Source organism: Buteo buteo, chromosome Z (genome assembly GCF_964188355.1).
Source record: "Buteo buteo chromosome Z, bButBut1.hap1.1, whole genome shotgun sequence".
Lineage (NCBI taxonomy): Eukaryota > Metazoa > Chordata > Aves > Accipitriformes > Accipitridae > Buteo > Buteo buteo.
Window position 1 is genome coordinate 70691797 of NC_134204.1, and position 20391 is coordinate 70712187.

General features: G+C 38.6%; 1 long non-coding RNA gene across 1 annotated transcript; it reads left to right on the forward strand.

Annotated features, from left to right (window-relative positions):
- The first annotated feature begins 2485 nt into the window (after positions 1-2485).
- On the forward strand, positions 2486-19410 carry LOC142027314 (uncharacterized). The gene is made up of 3 exons (XR_012649088.1): positions 2486-2593; positions 14974-15081; positions 19110-19410. It is a non-coding gene; the product is annotated as an uncharacterized LOC142027314 (long non-coding RNA).
- The last annotated feature ends 981 nt before the right edge of the window (positions 19411-20391 follow it).

Here is a 20391-nt window from a genome sequence, read left to right on the forward strand (position 1 = left end):
AAATTTTTAGTTCCAGTTTTTCTGTTATAAAGTTGTAATCTTCCTATGGACTAATCGTTAATAGGACAGATATTAAACTCGAATAATTTCCTATTGATTTTATTATTAGTTCTGTCTACAACTAGACATGAACTCCTTTTTTTCCTTTTAAACTAAATGTTCAAGAAGAGGCAAAAACATGCAACTGCTGTGAATGGGAAATAGAAAATCCAAATGGCTTATATAACACACAATATGTCAGGAAACCTTTTGTGAATATAACTTAGACCACAACCAGCCTATTTTCAAGGGGTGATAGGAGACATTTCACCTTGCTGCCCATTAAAATTTCTTTATAAAATACTAGATGAATTATGCTAATAATTTCAACAGGAAGCAGTTTTCTCTGGTAACTTGGGTTTAAGAAATTGCTTCTTTGTCACTGTAACTTCTTTGCGTACCCTTAAAGCTGGCCCTATTAAATGTTGCATGAGAGTGACTCAAAGGCATTTAGAAGAACACAGCTCTAATTGCCCATACAGGACCAAACTTGACAGAAAATTTGGGATATTGTTCTGGCAGTAGCTGACAGTGACGACACTGACAATAAACTCACCTTATGAACAAAACCATTCAGTGTGTTGTTATGAATGTAGAATCATCTGATCTGTTCGTGTTTAGAGATCTATTTTTGTTTGGGTAGGAAAATTATTTTTAAATTAAAGAAGGGATATTCAGGAAGTTTTTGCTAATGTTCATAGTTTTTTTCCAAGCTTGCACTTCTTGAAATGAACTTGGAATACTGTAGGCATTTTATTTTGTAAATGAGGAGGTTCATTGTCCTCTCATTGGAGCATGTTCTAGTGATAATGCTATAAATTCTAGGAATTCTAGTAAATCCTAGTTATTCTAGTAACTCTAATGACACAATGGTGTAAATTCTAGTAATTCTAAGAAATGTCTATTGCAGGAAGAGAACAATATGGAAGCTAAATTTTAAATCTTTCCAAGAAAGAAAAAGCAAAACCTATTTATGTCTCCGAATAACTTCATCAGTAAGAACTCCTTCCCTTACTGATTTTGTGTATTGCATTACCCTGGAAGTACCTGAATCAGGATGATAATGAATCAAGGGCCTTTTTTTTATTGTTTTTCAAGATACGTATTTATTGCGAATGCCTCAGCTTTATGACTCTAATCTTTAGTCTTAGCATGCTATGTAATAGATCCTGAATTTTCTGTCCAGCAACATTTCTCATTTAATTCCTGGGACATAAGTTGCCTGTTGTTGATCTTTAGAGAACTTTTAAGGTGTCTAAACACTTACTGGAAAAGATAAAGCAATATGCCTGTGATCAGAATTCCACTAAGATAGGTGCTTATATTGCCACAGCTACTCTGCTAATGAAAGGCAAACCCCGTCTTCATCTCATTATGAATGTCACCACAGTAAAGGTTCTTACCATGTAACCATTTTAATTTATTTTTCTGTTATTTCTATAACTTGCAGCTTTAATCAAAACAGATACAATCAAAAAAAAAAAAAACCCACCATGTGGATCAAAACAAAGTAAATATTTCAAACCCTTTTTTGTGAAAATCACTTGATCTTAAGGGTTGTTAGTACATCTAGGGGTAAAAATTAGGGTCCTATGTATTAACTGTAATTTCATAAAGCCAGGCTAAAGATGAAGACAACAGGAGTGCAGCCATACAATGTTATTATTGTTATTAAAAGGTCAACAACTCATAAGCACAGTAGCAAAAAGATGAATAATTTAGACGTCAAGCTGACACATATTGGACTAACTTACTTCCCCTTAAAATTCATAAGTCTATACAGGTCTTATAGTATGATTCAGATCTCATAATATAATGAAACAAACTTAATCAGAGGTGTTCATTAAATAACAATTCCGATACAGAGATAATTTAGAATGACTAAAGACCTACTTTCTTTTCCTCTATCATTCTGTGAAAAGTCCTACAAAGGTGTAATTTGCTAATTAAATCATGAGATCCAAATCAATGTTTCAGGCACTTAATTGCTTAATTGTTGTGCTCTTCTCTAAGAAATCATGGAAATTTCCATGAGAATTGAGGATGTACCTTCTTTTTATTACTTTTTAAAATTATCTATCTTTTCAGTTAAGATGTTGATAACATCTTTTTCTTTACAGTCTTAAAAAGAAATGGACAGGAAAGGCTTTGAATTTGGAATATATTGAAATTGGGTGTGCTTGAATTTGTGCATTTACGAGCATCTCTCAGGAGCAAGCTGGTCTTCAGGTAAAGTATGGCAAAGCACTTAAGTGCACCCTTATTTCTGTCCCTGTTCATCAAAGGACAGAAGCACATATTCTACATGAAGGATGTATTTCTATATTTTTGCACAACTAATTTTTGCTTTGTTTTCTTCTGCTTCCTTCCTTGTTTCTAGGTGCAAAATTAATGCCTTAAAAATCAGTGAAAATTCAGCATAGATTTTTTCCTTGTTCTTTCTGACATAGATAATTTCTGCAACCATGTCAGGAATTAAATATCATTTCATATTGGGTGCTGGTGTGAATGGAGGTGGCTACTGTCTATCTTTGAGAAGCTCCATCATCAAAAGGTTAGATAACATGATAGGTAAAAAAATGCTGAATATATTAAACACCTTTTCAGTTATAAATATAGAATTTGTCTTTGGAAAATGTTTGATTTTAAATCAGCTTCTAGCACTGTCCTGAATTTCCAGGTAGTATACTGATTTCCATTTTGGGGATGACCAGATGATAACCAAAACTCCTTCTAAAGTATCCAAAGCTCCAGATCAGGCTGAGTGCAGCACATAATTCTTAATAATAAGGAAAATGATAAACTGGAAAAGTACATTCTTGTAAAAAAAACCATAATCCTATCTTTAGAACAGTTTTTAAGGGGTTTCCCTCAGGCTTTCTAGTTTACTTAAGAACAGAGCTGGATTTCTTGCTTAAACTGTATCAGTTTCCTGGCTTTAATTCACTGTTTTTCTGTTTGACTGTTGCAATTTTTTGCAGGTTTCTAACATTATTATCATTACAGAAAATAAATAATTCTGACAGATCTTATGTGAAATATCTTTTATGACACCACTGAGGTATTAGTGAGAAGAGAAAAAAAATCAATGGGGCTCACATTTGAACTAAAGTTAAATTTTTATTAGAGAAACTTTTTTACATGTCTAAATGCAAACCAGTTTGCTGTCTGCTGGTTCCTACTATCCTGTTTCCCATTTAGCAAAAGGAAAAGCTAAGAACAAGTGGCACAGAGACTATACAGTTTCTGTACTTTCCCAGAAACTTTCTTTGCTTTAGTGGTTTGTGTTCATAATTCCTTTGTCTGATTTGTGATTAAGTCCTTCTACACTCTGGGTTTTCAGGAATTGCCTAAGTAGCTACAGTTTGAGTTTAACACATCCTTAGAAATGTGACTAGCAATTCAGTTGTATTTATTTAGCTTCCAGTTGGTAGCATACTCCTCAATGAGTCCCTGAACATTGGCAAAGCAATCTTTATTTTTATAAATATTTGTGAAGAAATGTTGGCTTCTTTTTTTATGGGGTATTATGTTATCTGAATTAAAAACAAACAAGCAAACACACACAGAGGTTCTAGAGTAAGTGCTTGAAATGCTTAAGAGCCCACCTTTTCCATGGGGACTTCAGTAAGTTAACCTTTTCCCAACAGTGAGATTTCAATTCTGTGAGGCGGTTTCTGCAGATTTTACAGTCTTCAGATAAGTTTTTCAGAGGCAATACTGCTATGGGCTGCAGGTGTTCAAGGCTGACAGATTCTCAGCCTTGCAGCTGTTTGGGTGCTGTGCTGATTTTCACACCCTGCCCCACAACTCAGAGACATTTAGCACCTACCCATCACAGCTATGTTAGGCCAAGGTTATTAACCCTATTTATCTAGTCTGGAGACAAGTTAAATTCAGTATTTTCATACCCGTGTTTCTGTATTGTATTGGGGCTGCTCTTATCTTGCTGCTCGAACATGTCTCGGTGGCATTGGTGATCACCTAAAGCTTGGAAGTAATGGGTTAGCAGTGCCTGGATATGCCTCTCCTACATGCCTGTTCTCCCAACAGTCTAAACCTCTGGTTGCCAGGCTGAGTTAAGCATGGTCTGGAGACATTAGACTGGAAACCCACAAAACTGGGATATCTTCCAATAGCCATTCTCACAGGTTTACAGCTTTGTATTCTCTTTATGCTTCTTAGCTAGAGGTAAAGGACATGGACAAAAACTGGAACAATGACTTCATGTCTCAATGTCTCCATTACCTTTACAAGAGAGGTGACATGAAGACACACTAGCAAGAAGTCATTAAGATATGCCCACTGTGGAAAATCCCAAGAACCTTGATGAGTATACAAGGCTTTGCATAAGACAAACCTCTTTAGTACCCATTTGCAAAATTATCTTACCTGAAAATGTTTAAGCATGGTACCATGCCCTGAAAAAATTCTCTCCCAACTATCTCTGAAATTGTTAAGGTTAATACAAAGATGGCAGGATTAACTATATCAAACAATCTCCTGTTTCGTATGAACAGTGATAAACTCCTAAGTACTACTGGAGAACCACCTTTATTAGACATGACCTGACCAGACTTGCTCTTCTATTGTAGCTCAAGATTAAAGCATTTTTTACCACCACATTTTTTTAACTAATCCTCTCTCTGGCTGACTCATAACAGCTGTTAAATAACTAGATATTTAGCTAAAGATGAACAGAACCTATAAACTTAAACATGTGATACAATAACCAACTCCTTTATGCATAGCAAACCGCTTCTGTCATCATTTGAATGCTTTATGCTGACCTCACTGTCTGCATCTGATTGAACTGATCTAATGTCATAGTTGACAAAAGATGATAACAATGGTGATTAGACATTTCTGATGCATTATGAAGGAGGACAGAGACCACATAGGAGTGTGAGGCATTGCGTGGGGGGAGGTGGAAATGTTGACATAATGTTTTTGAAACATCTGAGAGGTTGGTTGGAGTTAGTTCCTGAGTGTTTCAACAGCAGCACGTGCAAAAGTTCACGTGCCTTGTTTTTACCTATTTTCTTTACTCCTTTCCTCCCACATGACTGTGCAATGAAGTCATAGCCTTGTTTCAGATATAACGGTACATTCACCATTTTTTTCTGCCTTCTTAGAGGTTCTGACTTGTCAGAAACTTAGAAACAGTAATACTAACTGGTGCTCCTGCAGCAGTTCATCCTCTCTAGACCATAGTGCCTTGCAAGCATAGACATTTTCTGGTGGGAGAGGCTGAGACCTAGAGAAATAAAATGACTTGCCCAAATTCATGTAGGACAGATCCAGTCTTTTTATTGACAGCTCCCTCCTGCCTTATATCACACAGATCTCCCCATGCCTTTTTTTCACAATGAAGTGACAACATGTGCACATAAAGGCTTTTATTAAAACAAGTCTATGTAAAAAATCATCCAGATGAAAAAAAGCCTTTTTTCCTCTCGTTGGCAAAAGCAACTTCCAATCTTTTTACATATTTTCTTGGTTCAATTTGCATTGGTCCTAAAGTCCCCTTTAAATAAAACGTTTGTAGTGATATTTTAAAAGAAATCATCTATTGTTGGAATTAAGTCTAGGAAATGTGAATTTGTTCCATGTGAACAACTTTCATGAAAACTAAAGTACAGTGGCAATTTTAAAGATTACGGGAACATTCCTGAAGCCTCTTAAAAACACGTTCAGCTTTAAGCTTGTGAAAAGTGCCTTAGGACTTAAGGTTAATGATGTGAGTAATGTGTCATCTCAGCGCAGACCTGAATTCATACCATAGTAATTCATACCCAGAAGTGAAAATGCTCAGTTTTGCTCTTCCTGCAGTAAACGTGGGAGCACCAGTGTTTGTGAGCACTAGTGGCTAAAACATCAGGAGATCTGAGTTCCTTCTGTTCTAAGTTATATTTGTATTGTCAGGGAGCCTAAGGGAGCTTAGTCACACTGTACTCTGTGCAAAGATGGAATAAAATAACAGCCTTTTTCAGAGCTGAAACAGCACAGCAAGGCAATTACACAGAAACAGCTATCATGCTACTAGTGTGAGACAGGTGATAATACATCTCACTGATGTGGTTTGCTGATCTGCTCTGAGTCTAAAGGGCAATGAGAGAGAAAGTCTGAAGATGTTCACCTGAAAATTAAATGGAGCAAACTTTGGCACTGTGAACAACTCTGCAGTATCAATCACCTTATATATACAAAAAGAGAGAGAAAGGTAGAGACTGGAACATGAAGAACCTTGACAGTGACAAGAAGTCACCTGTATGTGGTGAGGAAGAAGAGGGAAGCAGTGTTGTGATACAAAGAGTGACGTTGTCTAAGCTGCTATCTAAGAAAGTGATCTTTTGCAACAGCAAAAAGGAATGGAAAGGGTTGACCTAAGCCCCTGCTTGCCAAATCAGGGTTGAGTATGTTGTGATGAAGGTGTGGGATTTGGAGAGTGGAAGAAAAGGAATGTGTCATTTGGAATGGCCATATGCTTGAGAAAGATAAAACATGGCACAGCACAAGTGCCCAAGATTTATAAGAGCAAACACTGAGACCACCAATTCGATATTACAGACTGAGAGACTGTGTGGCAGGTAAGCATAAAGAAAGGAAAGTGGGGAAAGCCTGCCAAGACAGAAGGATGGCTCAAAACCTTGTTGAACTTGAGCCAACAACCAGTCATACAGAAAGAGATGTGAGAGAGACAGGACAAGACTTCTTTTCTAAAAATGAAACTGGCCTGGAGCAGTCTGTGGTTGCCTTGTCTCCCTCATGTAGCCTTGTCATTATGTAACCTTGAGGGTTAAATAGGAATATCTCTTATAACATAAAAAAAAAAATAAATTCTACAGACTACTATCAGGTCAAGTGGTCCTAATCAGACATTGCATCTTTTTACTCCTTTGAGGACATGTGTGTGAATTAACCCAATACAGGAACCCAGTAATGACAAGTGGAAGGTGCTCAGTGATGTTTTAACCAGGGACAGATTAAACTGAATGCTACTAGAAGCAAAACTGCCTAACATATGACATGGTCAAAGCAGTAGTGGGGACTGAGAACTGCACCTTGTTCGTGTTCACAGGAGGCCATCCATGCACGCACAGCACTGGAGAGGCTCACAGGGACACTGCAGCTCTCTGACCTCTTTCCCTCCCCGGCCTCACTTGTTTTAGCTATGCAGGCACTGCTCCTCTATATATTGCCTAGTTTCCCTCAGGAAACAGAGCTGGGGCCATGCTGCTTAATAATAACTGTATTAATTCCTCTCTTTGCCTGTTCCTTAATAACCTGTTGACCAAACCTGAGCCAATGCAGCAAGGTTCAGAGATGTGTTTCACACAGGCAGCGGAGGGAGGCTGACAGTGATGCTGTAGAGGGGATTGCAGACACCAGCCATCACTTGCAGTTGTGCAAGCAATGCACTTGGGGCCTCCTGGCCATGCACTGTCCTCTGCACCAGGTCCCATCAGAACCAGGGGTCTCCCCTCCTGGGAGAGGATGGGGTGTGAGGGGAAGGGGGAAAAGGGGACAGAGCACCCCACCCCATGCAAAACTGGCCTTGATTAGCTGTGCTGCTCAGAGGGCAATGACTCCAAAGCAGCAGTTTTACAGCAAGGGTGAGGATCCCCAGGGGCTTGGGCTGTGCTTCAGGGCTGGTATGAATGGTGCATTGTCTCCCTTTAGCCATCAGGAGAAATAAATTGCCCATACAGTATGGTGTCCAAAGGCTTCCAGAAGAGGAACAGTTTTCTTACAGTTGTAAGTCTTCCTGTCTTTTGCCCTCTCCCTCTCCACTCCTTCACATACTGCCAAGTATTCCCTCTTTAAACAGATCCACATCTCTGTCCCAGACTTAATTCCTGTGATCAGTTTCACTTATCTGCAATCATCATGCTATTGAAATCACACTGTTGGAGGGACCTAGTAAAATGTACAAAAAACTTTGTGTTCAAACTAATTTGTACAGCAAGGCACGCATCCAGATGGTTTATAAACACAGGCTTGAAAAGAGAAGTTTTCAGCTTGTTAGTGCCTCACATTTTTGCTATACACAGCGGCTGTGTTGACATCATGGACACTTGCAGCTTTTGAAGATCCGATGTAGCTACTGACTTCAGAAACACAGGAGTGAGTGCCTCAGAGGGCTGAGCCAGGCTCCACATTGCCCTCCACTCGCCTGGTGTTCGCCTCTGGCTCCCACTTTCCCCTCCACCCTCCATTTGGAGAATTCAGCACCCTTCCCCAGACATAAGGCCATGGAAAAACAAATACCATTTTTTTTATTTTAGATATCATTATGGATCAAATTCACACACATTTGAGAGGTCAGGACTACCTCCAGTCTCCCTCCTCAAAGCCATGCCCCTTTGCACACTCACCGAAGTGCATGTACCTGTTTTCCAGCAGACACATAGGAGCATTACACACCATGAATATACACCTGGTGACGAGAGAGCCAGGTAAGCAAACAGAGGCAGGAGCAACCTGAGCACGTGCATGAACTTGTGAAGGTGAAGTGCCGTAATTGTTCTTCAAAACAGAAAATGTAATACTCATCTTCCTTCTCCCTGGAGGACTTTCTCCCAAGAGAGACAGTAAATACTGGCAGACAGCAAGGCGGGGAGGGAATGTGTCACGGGCTGAAGAAGCCAGAGGACATTGGTGGCTGTGGAGCTTTCAGTAGACAGCAAACTGCAGCGCAAACTGCAGCACAAGCTGCACGCTTGTAGTGTGTGCAGCTCCCAGAAGCGTTTCTAGCTCCTTCTCTCTGTTAAGCTAATGTCAGTAAGGTCCAGTACTGAAGAACAGGAAAAGGAAAGAAATACACTTCAACTCCTGGCTCATGCCCTAGGCTGTGCCAGTAGCTGAGAGACATGGTTACTGGGGAATGGGTGCTTTAGAGGAATAAAATAGCTGTGGATGTGCCATGTATGATACTGCAAACCAACTGATCACAGCACGACTTTTGAACCCATGTGTACAAACATAACCCCCCACTTACAGGTGATAGTTTCGGTCTGTATGCGTTGACGCAGCACACATACATGCTGATGTGTGTACACATAGCCATCAGGTACTCTTAGGAGGACTATGTAGCAAACTTCTTAGACAAGTGAAGGTGTATATTTGAGGCTGTGCTCCTGTCACCTGCTCTACTTACCTGTAGTCATCATGCTATTGGTATCATTCACTCCAAATTAGCCCTAACACTTCCTGTGAACTGGAAATACATGTATCTCCAGGATAAGCAGGATGTAGAATTTAAGTTGATTCCAGTTACTAAACCTAATCCAGCTGATAAATACAATTACTGATGCTTTTAGTTCATGATATACAATGGTGGTGAAGTGCTGCATAGATAAAGATCACAGAAATTTAGACATACATGGAACAAGACACTTGGCAAATGTGCATTCATGTATTGAGTTTTATGTGATGTATATTTTTTTAAAGTAAGAGGAGAATGTCTAATACTTTCAATATTCAAGATAGAAACTCGGTATCACCAATTCATAGACCCTCAGAGATTTCAATTTGAAAATAACCCTTTCGCAACTCAAAAGGTTCTTACTGCTGCTTTAAAATACTTTGACTTAGCTTCTCTTTACGGTATGCCCTAGCCATTTTTGCTACTCTACCAGTGCCAAGCACCCCTGATGTTGGTGGTTTGCTGGGAGGAAGTGGATATGGCCATAGTATTGCTGTGCCGTGGCAGTACTTGGCTGGGTGACTGGGATGTTCCTTGGAAAGGCAGACACAGAGAAGTGAAGCCACCCTCTGTTTTGCAGCTGCTGATTGTAATGCCAAGCCTCCTTTCCTTGCTGTAGCAGACACAGCTTGGATACGGGTGAGGAGCCAGGCCTTTTCTTAAGGGTGCTGGGGTTCCTGGTAAATACTAAATGAGTTCTGAACATGCAAACATATTTGCAAGATTAAACAGTAATTGTACCTAAAATGTTTGCAGTTTCATTCACTTTTTTCATCTGTCTGGCAGGAATAGATGTAATACACAGCTCCAGATGGCTTAGAATCTTTCTGTCTCCCCCCACTCCCCATCCACCTTTTTTTTATTCTGTAGGCAGATTGCTGTTCTGTTTTATATTTTCTATATTTTTTTGTATTTGTTTTCAGCTTCCTTTATCTTTGTGTGAGAATTCTTCGGGTGGTAATTTCTACAGTTGCAGCATCTGATGAGTGATTATTTTTGTCTTAATTTTTGTATTGTCTACAAGAAGACTAAAAGCCATAAGCATGCAGGGAATCCTAAATGAAGCTTAACTGAGTCAATGTTCTCTGAGGAACTGGAGACACTACTTAACTGTTAATAGGACATCTTATGTATCCAGCAGAAGTGCAAAGGAACACTAGCTAGGTCAAGGGTTTTCCATGTTTGCCATGAGACAGACTTTTCTGAAGCACTCAAAACTGTCAGCAAATTTTGCTCCCTTCTTTTACCATTTAAGAGAAGAGGAGAGCATCCCCAAATGTCATATTGTCTCTTCTCTACGAAAGGCAGAGAATGAGGGGTTGCTCATATTTTCAGCACCTTACTACTCCATTATTGTGTTGAAGATGGAGCCAAAATTGGATGCCAAGTGTCAGAGATTTGGTTGTAGAACAATTCAAATGTTGGCATTACTCTATCAAACAGTCTGTGGTTAGCTTTAGTCATCTCTTCCCTTCTGGTCTGTGTCAGTATTGGAATGGAAATGGTTTCACCCAGATGTCCTTGGGTTTTTATGCCTGTCAGGCAAGTGGAAAAGTCAGCAAAGCAAATTTTTTTGCTGCAGTCAGAACAGTACATTGGTGTAAAAAAAGCCTCAGGCTGCTACCCAGTGAGCTGTGCTACAAGGCCAATGTATTAGCTCTGAAACAGCTATCCCAGAAAACAGTTGGGTTAAGAGTCATTTAGTCAAGCCACCGGGACTGTTAAAATTTCTACCTGGCACAGAGTAAAATTTCTGTATTATTCCAAATTTTTAAGTTATCTTTACACATCAGGAGGCTCTCTTCATAGACTAGAGCAAATAACACACCTGTCTGGAGAAGAGGCTTTTGAGCATTGTGTTCATGTCAGTATTTGCAACTCCTCCATCAAAACAGGTTTCTCTAGTTACTTAGAATTATTCATTTATTTTTTGTTTGTTTGATGGGTTTACATCTCTGTTTTTAGACTACCTGGGGCATTTTGGAAAGGCAGACCTTTCCAAACAAACTGCCTGCCCACTCAGGCATGTTGAAATGTCACTGTGCATGCTGACACAGTAAAGGGGATATAATTTACAGGTGCCTCTTGGGGTGGGTGGAGGAGGCACAGGCAGAAATTTTTACACAGTTTGTCCTGGAAATTAACTATGTTGTAGAGGTAGCGAGAGGTTCTCTGGTGGCAGGGAGGCAGAGGTATTACCCAGCAAGAAAAGAGACTGTGACTATGTCAGGTCTATATAATGATGTTTAATAGCATGTGCAGTGTGATAGTTTATACAACTGTAATATATAAATACAATAATGCAAGCATGACAATAGTGGTCACAGTTATGGTTTAGCAGTATTCAACTGTAAGATAACTCTTAGATAACTATGATGATGGCAGTGGATAACTACAACACATTTAGCAGCATGCAGTCATGGAAGAGTTAGCAGTACACTGCTATTGCTATGATGGCTGCTCCCAAATCCCTGGAATCTCCAGGTGCTACAAGGTCTGCAAGACTCCGCTTTTGTCCCTGAGCATCCACATTGGTGGCACGGGGCCTCAGGGTGTTGCAGGTGGTCAGGGTGATCTGGAAAAGAGGACAGACAACATAGCAGCTGATGCTCATGACCCAGTCTCATCAATGCCAGCCTTTTTCTGCTGACCCCACCCTGGTCATCCTTGGGTTGTCCGTTAGGACACCTTTACCTATGGCCCTCTGGGATTAATTTCCTCCATTTTCTGGAAGATTCATCATTCTTAGCCACTTGCTGAGCTGATCCAAAGGTGACCAGTCACAACATCCTCCTATTACTGTGTCTTCATCCTCCAGCTCTTCCCCAGGGGAGTCTGTTCCCTGAAACTGACTCAGAGGTGACCGCTGCTTTCATCGTTGCCCTAGGCATCCTAACCATGCCATTACTGCACTTTTTATCCTACGTTCTAGAAATCATGTTAAATGAGCAGGACGCTAAATTGCTTCATGACAATGCATGTCAGCAATTTCATTGTGGTCTTACAAATAAACTAAGGCTTCATAGTTAGGCTGGGTCAATGGTACCTTAGTATATTAGTCTTTCACCACAGACAATGTTAAACTTTTTTGTTATGTTTGTTATGTAATATAAGTGAAGTTACATTAAGGCCTTATCATGGCTCAGTGGCCCCCTCTCCCCTGCTTTGGACTGAGACTCCTACAGCCATTGGGTTTCCTCTTACAAATTTATACAAGGATTGTTCCTTTGCTTTGATTCTTCATCTGTATAATTTGCAATTTACAAAGTATGTATTGCCTCATGTGCTATGTGACATAGCATGGACCGTTTAAAGTGGGCTGAGTTTCTTCTTTCCTGAGTAAGTATTGATAATGAACCAGACACAGATCTGATCCTCCCTAAGTGGTAACCAGAATTTTGGAGTCCATACTAGTTTCTTCATCACAATGTATTTTCTCCCATTACATCTCCCATCAAATCCTGAGAATTATTTCTGAGGCATGAAGGAAGAAGAAGGCTTCTCTTGTGACTTTTGAGGAAAATATACATTGAATGAATTTTGTTACAGAGTGTTATTGAAGTGATGTTATTTATAAAACACTCAAAACAAAGCTCTGGGCAATTTTCAAATCAGCCATAATATTTGCATATGCAAATTCACCAGCCAAGATTGGAAGCATGAAGAGATGACTAAGTAGGTTGCCTCTGCCCTAATGTATGCACTATACAGAGTTGGGCACATGTCCAAGCCACTCATTTGTTCCTGTTGTTCTTATGCAAGCTAACAGCATATTTGCTATAAATTGTCATCAGTTGGGATTTGCTGAGCTGTGGCTAAGCAGGGCAAAACATCTACAACAGAGTCATGACTCATGACCTTGGTTTTGTTATGACAGAAGATGGTTATTATTGAAGGTTGTGGGAAGGAGGGCTTGGGATGCAGAACTCCCATCCCCGTCACCCCCTCAGGACACAGCTTGTTGAATTCACTGGTGTCCATTTTCCCCCTCACCCTACCTGAATGCAGTGAGGCCCGTGGTACTTCAACCCTGATTTCACCTACTTTTAGGTTGTGCTTAGTATGCACTTATTGATGCTCTCTAACAACAAAAAAATAAACTCATCTGAATGGAAAATGCCTACCAGATAGTATTACTTGAAGACAACACTTGAGCAACAAGTTTCCTGTACATGATCTTCCAGCATTCCCATATTACTTTTCTTGTTCTTCCCAGGCTCCAGAAATTAATATCTTTCCAAGTTGTAGTTAGTAACAATCCCTGGGTGAAGTTAATACAATTTCTAGGAGACTAACTGCCTATTTGGTACCTACTAAAATACATGGCATATATTGTATCTGATGCATAATTTCCTAGATGTATGCGTATAAAGACATTTGGGGTTTTTTTCTCACTAGTATTTCTAATGAAACTTTAAGATAAAGAACTGTAAGTTTTCCCCAAAGCTAACTGCCTCCCTGCTCCTCATTTCTCCAGAAACTGGAAATTGCATTTGGTCCAGGCAGAAACTGTAATTTAGCTGCCCCATAGTTGCCATCACCTCTGAGCCATGTTCCCAGGGGCACTACAGCTTGCATGACTGCCTCCCACTGCTGCCTAGCTGTCCTTTGAGTAAGATTATCTCTTCTACCCCTTATCACAAAAACTTTTCTCCCCCCTCCCCCCCCTGGAAATTGTCTCTTTAAAAAAATTGGTTAAAAAGAATCATCAAATGAAAAATAAAATCAGTAGAAAAAAGTAAACCATCTTACCATACAGAAGAGTAGAAAGTTAAGTTTATCCTAGAATATTTTCTTGATCAGATTTTGAACTGCACACATGCTTCAAACATCTGTTGATTTAATAAGGTACATTTGATGGAAGTAACCAATTTTTTTAAAAATAAGGAACTTGAGCTTCTTCTTTTTTTCTTTTCAGTAATAGAGTATTGTAACATAACTATGTTTTATTTACACTTTTGTAGAAATGTCTTGCTGCAATAATAATTTCTTCTTCGGAACACTGGCAATTCCGTAGTGTTAAGTACATAAGTTAATAGACGGGTATATGTTCAATTCACACAGATATTAGCAGCACATTAATAATTTGCAGGCTCTTACTGCTAATTTAGTGATTAAATTTATGCCAGCATTACCAGAATGAGCTGTCACACAGCATTGGTCACTTCTTCGCATTACGTTGGTGGTAGAGGAAGTAGAACTTCTGGGAACCATAGAAAATCCAAAGCCATATTAGTGGCAGTGGCAGCTCAAATTCTGTAGCGTGCATCTTTGTAACTGCACTTTTCCTGGATAACAACCTTTTTCTTTTGGTGCCTTAGAGAAGAGATGAGCATGTTAATGTACTGGCTCTTAAATCTGAATTGACTGGCTTTTTTAAAAAGGTTTTCTACCAGTGCTTTCTGCAGTCATTTACCAGATTCAATAACCTGACCTCCAAGCTGTCAATAAATTGGATAAAATCAATAACATACCACCACTGTCCCCCTTTTACCAATCTGTTAGTAGGTCTCCACCAATAATTTCAACACTTCAATCATGTAAGTCCTGCTAACAAATCTCAGCAGTAACAACCGCATAGCTGTGTCATGTATGAAGACTTCCAATTCCTCTACTTTTTCTGAAGATTTATGCATTAATACAGAGGTAACTTATATTAATTGCACATTTTGTTTGTATTAGTTTTGCAGTTCAATTATCATGATATTCTTATTTTTCCCTCACAGATCTCAAGCTCCAATGGTGCAATGAAATATTTGCTGCCTGGAAAAGCCCTTCCAGAGTTGAACAAAAACTTTTTTGTTCAAATCAGAGTACCAACTGGAAATTATTAGGTCAGTGTTTTAAGTAAAGTTTTTCAGAATCGTAAGAGCATACATTAAGTGATGTGAAAAGTTAAATAACAGTTCTTTCTCATGGCGGGTAGTTTATCCATGGGTGATAAGTCGTATTCAAAAGTAGTGTGATATACCTGTAAACCAATTATGTTCTTCCTGTATGTAAGCAGGATTTCAACAAGTGGGCCTGCTTAATATGCTGCTGCTTTTTTCTGCAGGTTCCTATTACACAATACAATACCAGCTCTTTAGGGCTGTTAAAAGAATGTAAAAGATTCTGTAAAAAATCAGAAAGGTATGCGTCAGACTACTTAGAGGAAAAGTCAGGGTAGGGCAGCAAATGAGGCCATACAATACCACCTGCATTGTACTAGTTCCTTAAAGACATATTTTTCAATTGTAAAGCATGCTGCCAGTTACTGATTCCCTGTCAGTGTATAAAGGTACTAACTACTTGTGCAGTACTTGTCAAACTTCCTGCTCTGTATCAGCCAAACCTATTTCATCAGGAGTTTCCCAGTGAAATCCAAAGAAAGAATCTGTGAAATTATGCAGGGAATAGTAATTTTTTGTAATCAGCCTGAAAGGAGACAAAACAACCCCATACTGTTAGACCTGAACAGTTGGTGTTTTTCAGCATGTGCTTTTGTAATCAAAGCAAATGCTCAGAGTAATAAAACATCATGTAACACATGACTACTACCAAGCTCTATCACTCTCTATTCAGAACAGTGTTCTCAAGCTATTTAGGAAGTTAATTTAAACATTTCAAAGCACGAGAACAGTTTTAACTAACTCATTTAACAGGTTTTATTTCAGAGATTTTATTTTCCCCTGTGAATGGCAGTGTATCAATGGGCCTAAGACGTTTAAAGTCATATTAATACACACGCTAAGCCTAACAGAGTCAGCAGCCTACTGCTATGGCAATATATCATGATCCTGTTTCAGGAGAGCTTATACTGGGATGAGAAATTATTGGTGTCATTGCTAGAAGTAGCAGTTGACAAAGGACAGGCAACTTTGTAGTGGAGTCCCTGTCTGCTTGACAATGAACTGCCAGTTGCCAAACAATTTTACATGTGCAAAACCATATTTTTCCACTAACCCAGCGGGACTCAAACCACCAACATAAAGATGTGAAAGGGTCTTTCTGCCCCTCTTTCAAGTACTGTATTTCAGTAAGGAACACGATTACTTTTGTAAAGTGAGAGAGGATTTTTCAAATGCCTTCATCCTTGGCCCACTTCTGCTGCCATGGGGATCAGCCCAGTATTAAAAAAAAAAAAAATTCATGGCAAAGCAGCTAAATGAACAGAATTAGGAACCTCCACATTTCCTGAGGCAGACATAGTTAAAGTTTGGCTGTGGGTGGCCACCTGTGGTGCCTCCCTGCCATTCCTTTTGTTTGTTGACTATCACACTTCAGTGTGGACACCAAATCCTTAATCTACCTGATAATTGGGCATTGAATGCTTGGTTCTCAAATAGCTGTGAATGGTATTCATCAAAGACACCAGGGTTTATTTTAAGTTGAAGCATTTTATATTGTTGGGAGTGGTGGTCGTTATATAAGGTTTTTTCTCCAATTTTGCATGAATATATATTGCTTGAATGGGTGCTGTTTGATTCAGCACATCACTTCAAGTGCTGAAGCTAACATGACTACTTCCATGCTTGAAGATCAATGTGGATTTAATACTCATGCTGACTCAGTCACATAAAACAATCATCTGGACAAGCAAGCAAAAAATAATTTGATTCCCATGCTTGTTACCAGTCTTATTTCAAAATCCTTGATAAGTGCCAAATATTTCAGAAAAAAACTAATACATCTAATCTGAATCTTGTAGGTTTTCATGATGTCACAGATTTCATTAAAAGAATGGTTTTTACAGTGACTAGCCTTGAAGAAAAGTAATGTAAAGCATATGTGTGAAATTTAAACTGCACAAGAGGTCAATGGAGAAATTATTCAGCTTCTAATTTGAAGTAAGAACATTTTCATCCACTGCTTGTGATACCAAATCAAAGGAACTAAAAAATAGTGCTGATTGCTTTCAGTAATACAACATTACAAAATTAATACTATTAATGGATGCTTAGCATATGTGGTGGGTCAAGCTCAGTGCCGAAAGATTGGGAAGATGAAATATTCTGGGATTTTTCTTTTTTTTGTGGAATAAATTTAAGGCAAATCTGTCTTTGTTTTCTACTTGGAACATTGCAAATTCTTTGGACCAAAGTACTTCCAACTTACAGAAATTATTAAGATTTGGAGAAGCAGATCCTGAATGATTTTGCTAATCATTCCTCTTGTAGTAAGTTCTTATTGAATGTTAGATATCTTCAGTTCAAAGGTGAAGGAGCATGGTTCTTCTTTACACCAGCTTTTCCTTCTACAAGCAGTTGATGGACTATGTTCAAAAAGCTTTACATAATATTGTTGCTCTTCGGCCACACAAATCTAGTTGATCATTAAGAATGCTCTATCTCCATTATACATGCATGAGACCAAATTATGTACTAATGAAATAGCCTGAAGCCTCTTTGCCACAAGTCTTTACCATGGCACTTATACTGTATTTATGTGGACAGAAGTCTGCTTTAAGTTCTTTACATCACCTATTTCCTTTAATGCATCATCTGATTCTTTGCATATGCGAATTGAGCTGCAGATGTTAATAGTCTAATCATGCTTCATAAATGAGTGGCAGTTATGTGCCATATTTGTTTGAATAGATGAGAAATTATTTATATTTACTAGGAGGATTTGGGGGTTGTGTCTGATAAACTATCATTCTAGCATAAGGAATACAGTCACATTGGCATTACTAAGCAGCATTTAAGTTAACTGTGAAATTCACTTAAGGTCAGCTCATACTGGATGGTTGTATGTTTTATTTTGCAAAACCCCAAGCAAGTCTAACTTCCCTACAACTATCCACCAGCTAGTTATGAGTGATAGGCACCCACTTACCTTTAAAAATCTGAGATTTAGCCAGTGGGTAAGTTGCAAGCCAATTAACTGCTTAGGTTAATATTGTCCTATGTTATAACCAGCCATTTTGCCCAATAATTGCCTTCAAATTTGCCTGGAACTTTGTCATCTTCCAGGTTTAACATGAGCCCTTCTCTAGAAGAGTTGATCTAGTATAGCAAAATAAAAATGATTGAGTTTATTGGTCATATAATAATAAAAGAGGCATTTGACACTTTTTTTAACTACCCCTATAACAAATATCCTAGCTAGAAGAAGCCTTATTTTTAACTGTTAAGCCAAGACCTTATCCCTTGGATTATTTTTTTTTTTTAAGTCTGTTGAGTGTTTTCCTGGGTCTTGGGTGAAAAAAACCTAAATGCTGAAACAAGAAAATGCAATATATGAGTCAATTTCCTTTTAAGGAACAATTTTGCTTGAAAAAGTTTTCCTTAAAAGGACTTTTTCTGCTCATGCACAAAGTAATATGTTGTTGTGCAGATTTATGAATAATAATAATTTCTTATATTTTACAAAATTTTATCAGCAAATATTAATTAATCAGCCAAATGGCAGCCACACATTCTGTTTAGCATTGTATTGTGATATTGCAATAGAGCTGACTGAAGAGACAAACAGCATATTTAAATGGGATGTCAACTCCATTCCTTCAGCCTAGTCAGAATAGGTGTTGTGTAATAGCAAGAAGTATTTCCCAGGTTGGAAGGGCCAGTCAAATAATGCCAGGTAAGTTTGCTGAAAGGTTGTCAGGCAGCGAGTTTTTTATTTAGACTCAACACAACCAAATATCAACACAGAATGACAAAGTTACAGAAAATCGTTCCAGTGAACAATCCAAACTAAAACTTATTCCAGTATATAATTTCTTCAAGAAAGCTTGCTGCACATGAGTATTTGCCACTGTACTGGGAGTAAGGCACAGTGACACCAAATAGTTACAAGAAGTCTTGTTTTCCTTCTGAGTTTCTTGGGCTTTTACTTTCTCTCTTTTTTTTTCTTTTTTTTTTTTTTCTTTTTTTTTCAGAAACCTCAGTATAAAGGTGGAAGAATTCATCAGGCAAATTGGAAAGACAGAATGAGGTGGGAAAACAGAAGACTAGAAACAAAGAAAAATGAGAATAATATAGGAATATATGATCTAAGCTTTACAATGAAAGAGAAGGAAAAAAGTACAAAAAGGAATAAAATGTGCTATTAAAAAAAAAAAAGTGGTAAATCTGCACTCCTTGTGCCTAAGGGTACATTTTTTTCTCCAAGTGCCTCTTAGCTTGTGGTTTAAATCAATAAGAAATTAGATTTCCAGACTTTCCATTTCCTTTCATGTTGTCCAGTCATTACATCCCGCAGAGATGAAAAAGACTACCACTCTGGAGATGGGGTAAAGAGAATTCAGACTGGAAGCATCTCTCCAAAACTGAACCTGACCTAACAGGTCCACTCTCTCAAAGCAGTTACCCCTGTTCTCAATGATAAGCATACATGTACTGCTGCTGACTTCAGCTTAATGTGTTTTAACTCACTTGCACCCTTATAGGAGAATTTTTCAATATGTTTTAGTATCCAGTTGCTTCTTCGGACAGAATGTAACTAACTAAAAAATAAAAGTAGCCATCTGAGTAGCAGAAACACTAAGGCCTGGTTTCCAGTACATTTTAGAAGGATTTTCTGTGTGACTTTACTTTGGAAGAAGAGGTGGGAAAGAGGGGATTATTAACTTACCCTCTTCTGCCCAGCCACATGTTTTCATGTATCTTAAAGGTATCAGTATCTTTGAGACTTCTCTCCCTCTTGGATTGCGTTGACATTGGACAGTAATGTCAAAAGTTAATGGGGGGGGGGGTGAGAAAAGAGGTTGCAGATACACACAGAGGCAGCATGGTTGAATGTGTCCAATTCTGCATAGGAAAATCCTCTAAAATAACTATATAGATCTCAAGCATTACTTAATTTTTTTCTATTCTTATCTCCCTCCTTGCTCTTCTTTGTAGAGGAATGTAAAGGCTGAAATCTATTAAATGGCTATATTTGTCTATAAGGATCACAAGCTTCTTTGTTTTCTCCCTCTGTGCATGGTGCAAAGATCCTTTCACAGGGAACCAGCACGCACTCTGTTTCCATAGGCCTTGTCATCTTCTGTTGTGGTGCAGGACATCAGAGCACATACAATGCAGAGCATCAACTCATGGCAAGATTACTTTGTTTGCTTTCTTTTCAGTTCTTTACTGACTTAGAGAGATAACTAAATAGAAATTTCCCCTAACAAGAGTATCAGCTGAAAAATAGATTAGATAATCAGGCCAAAGTAG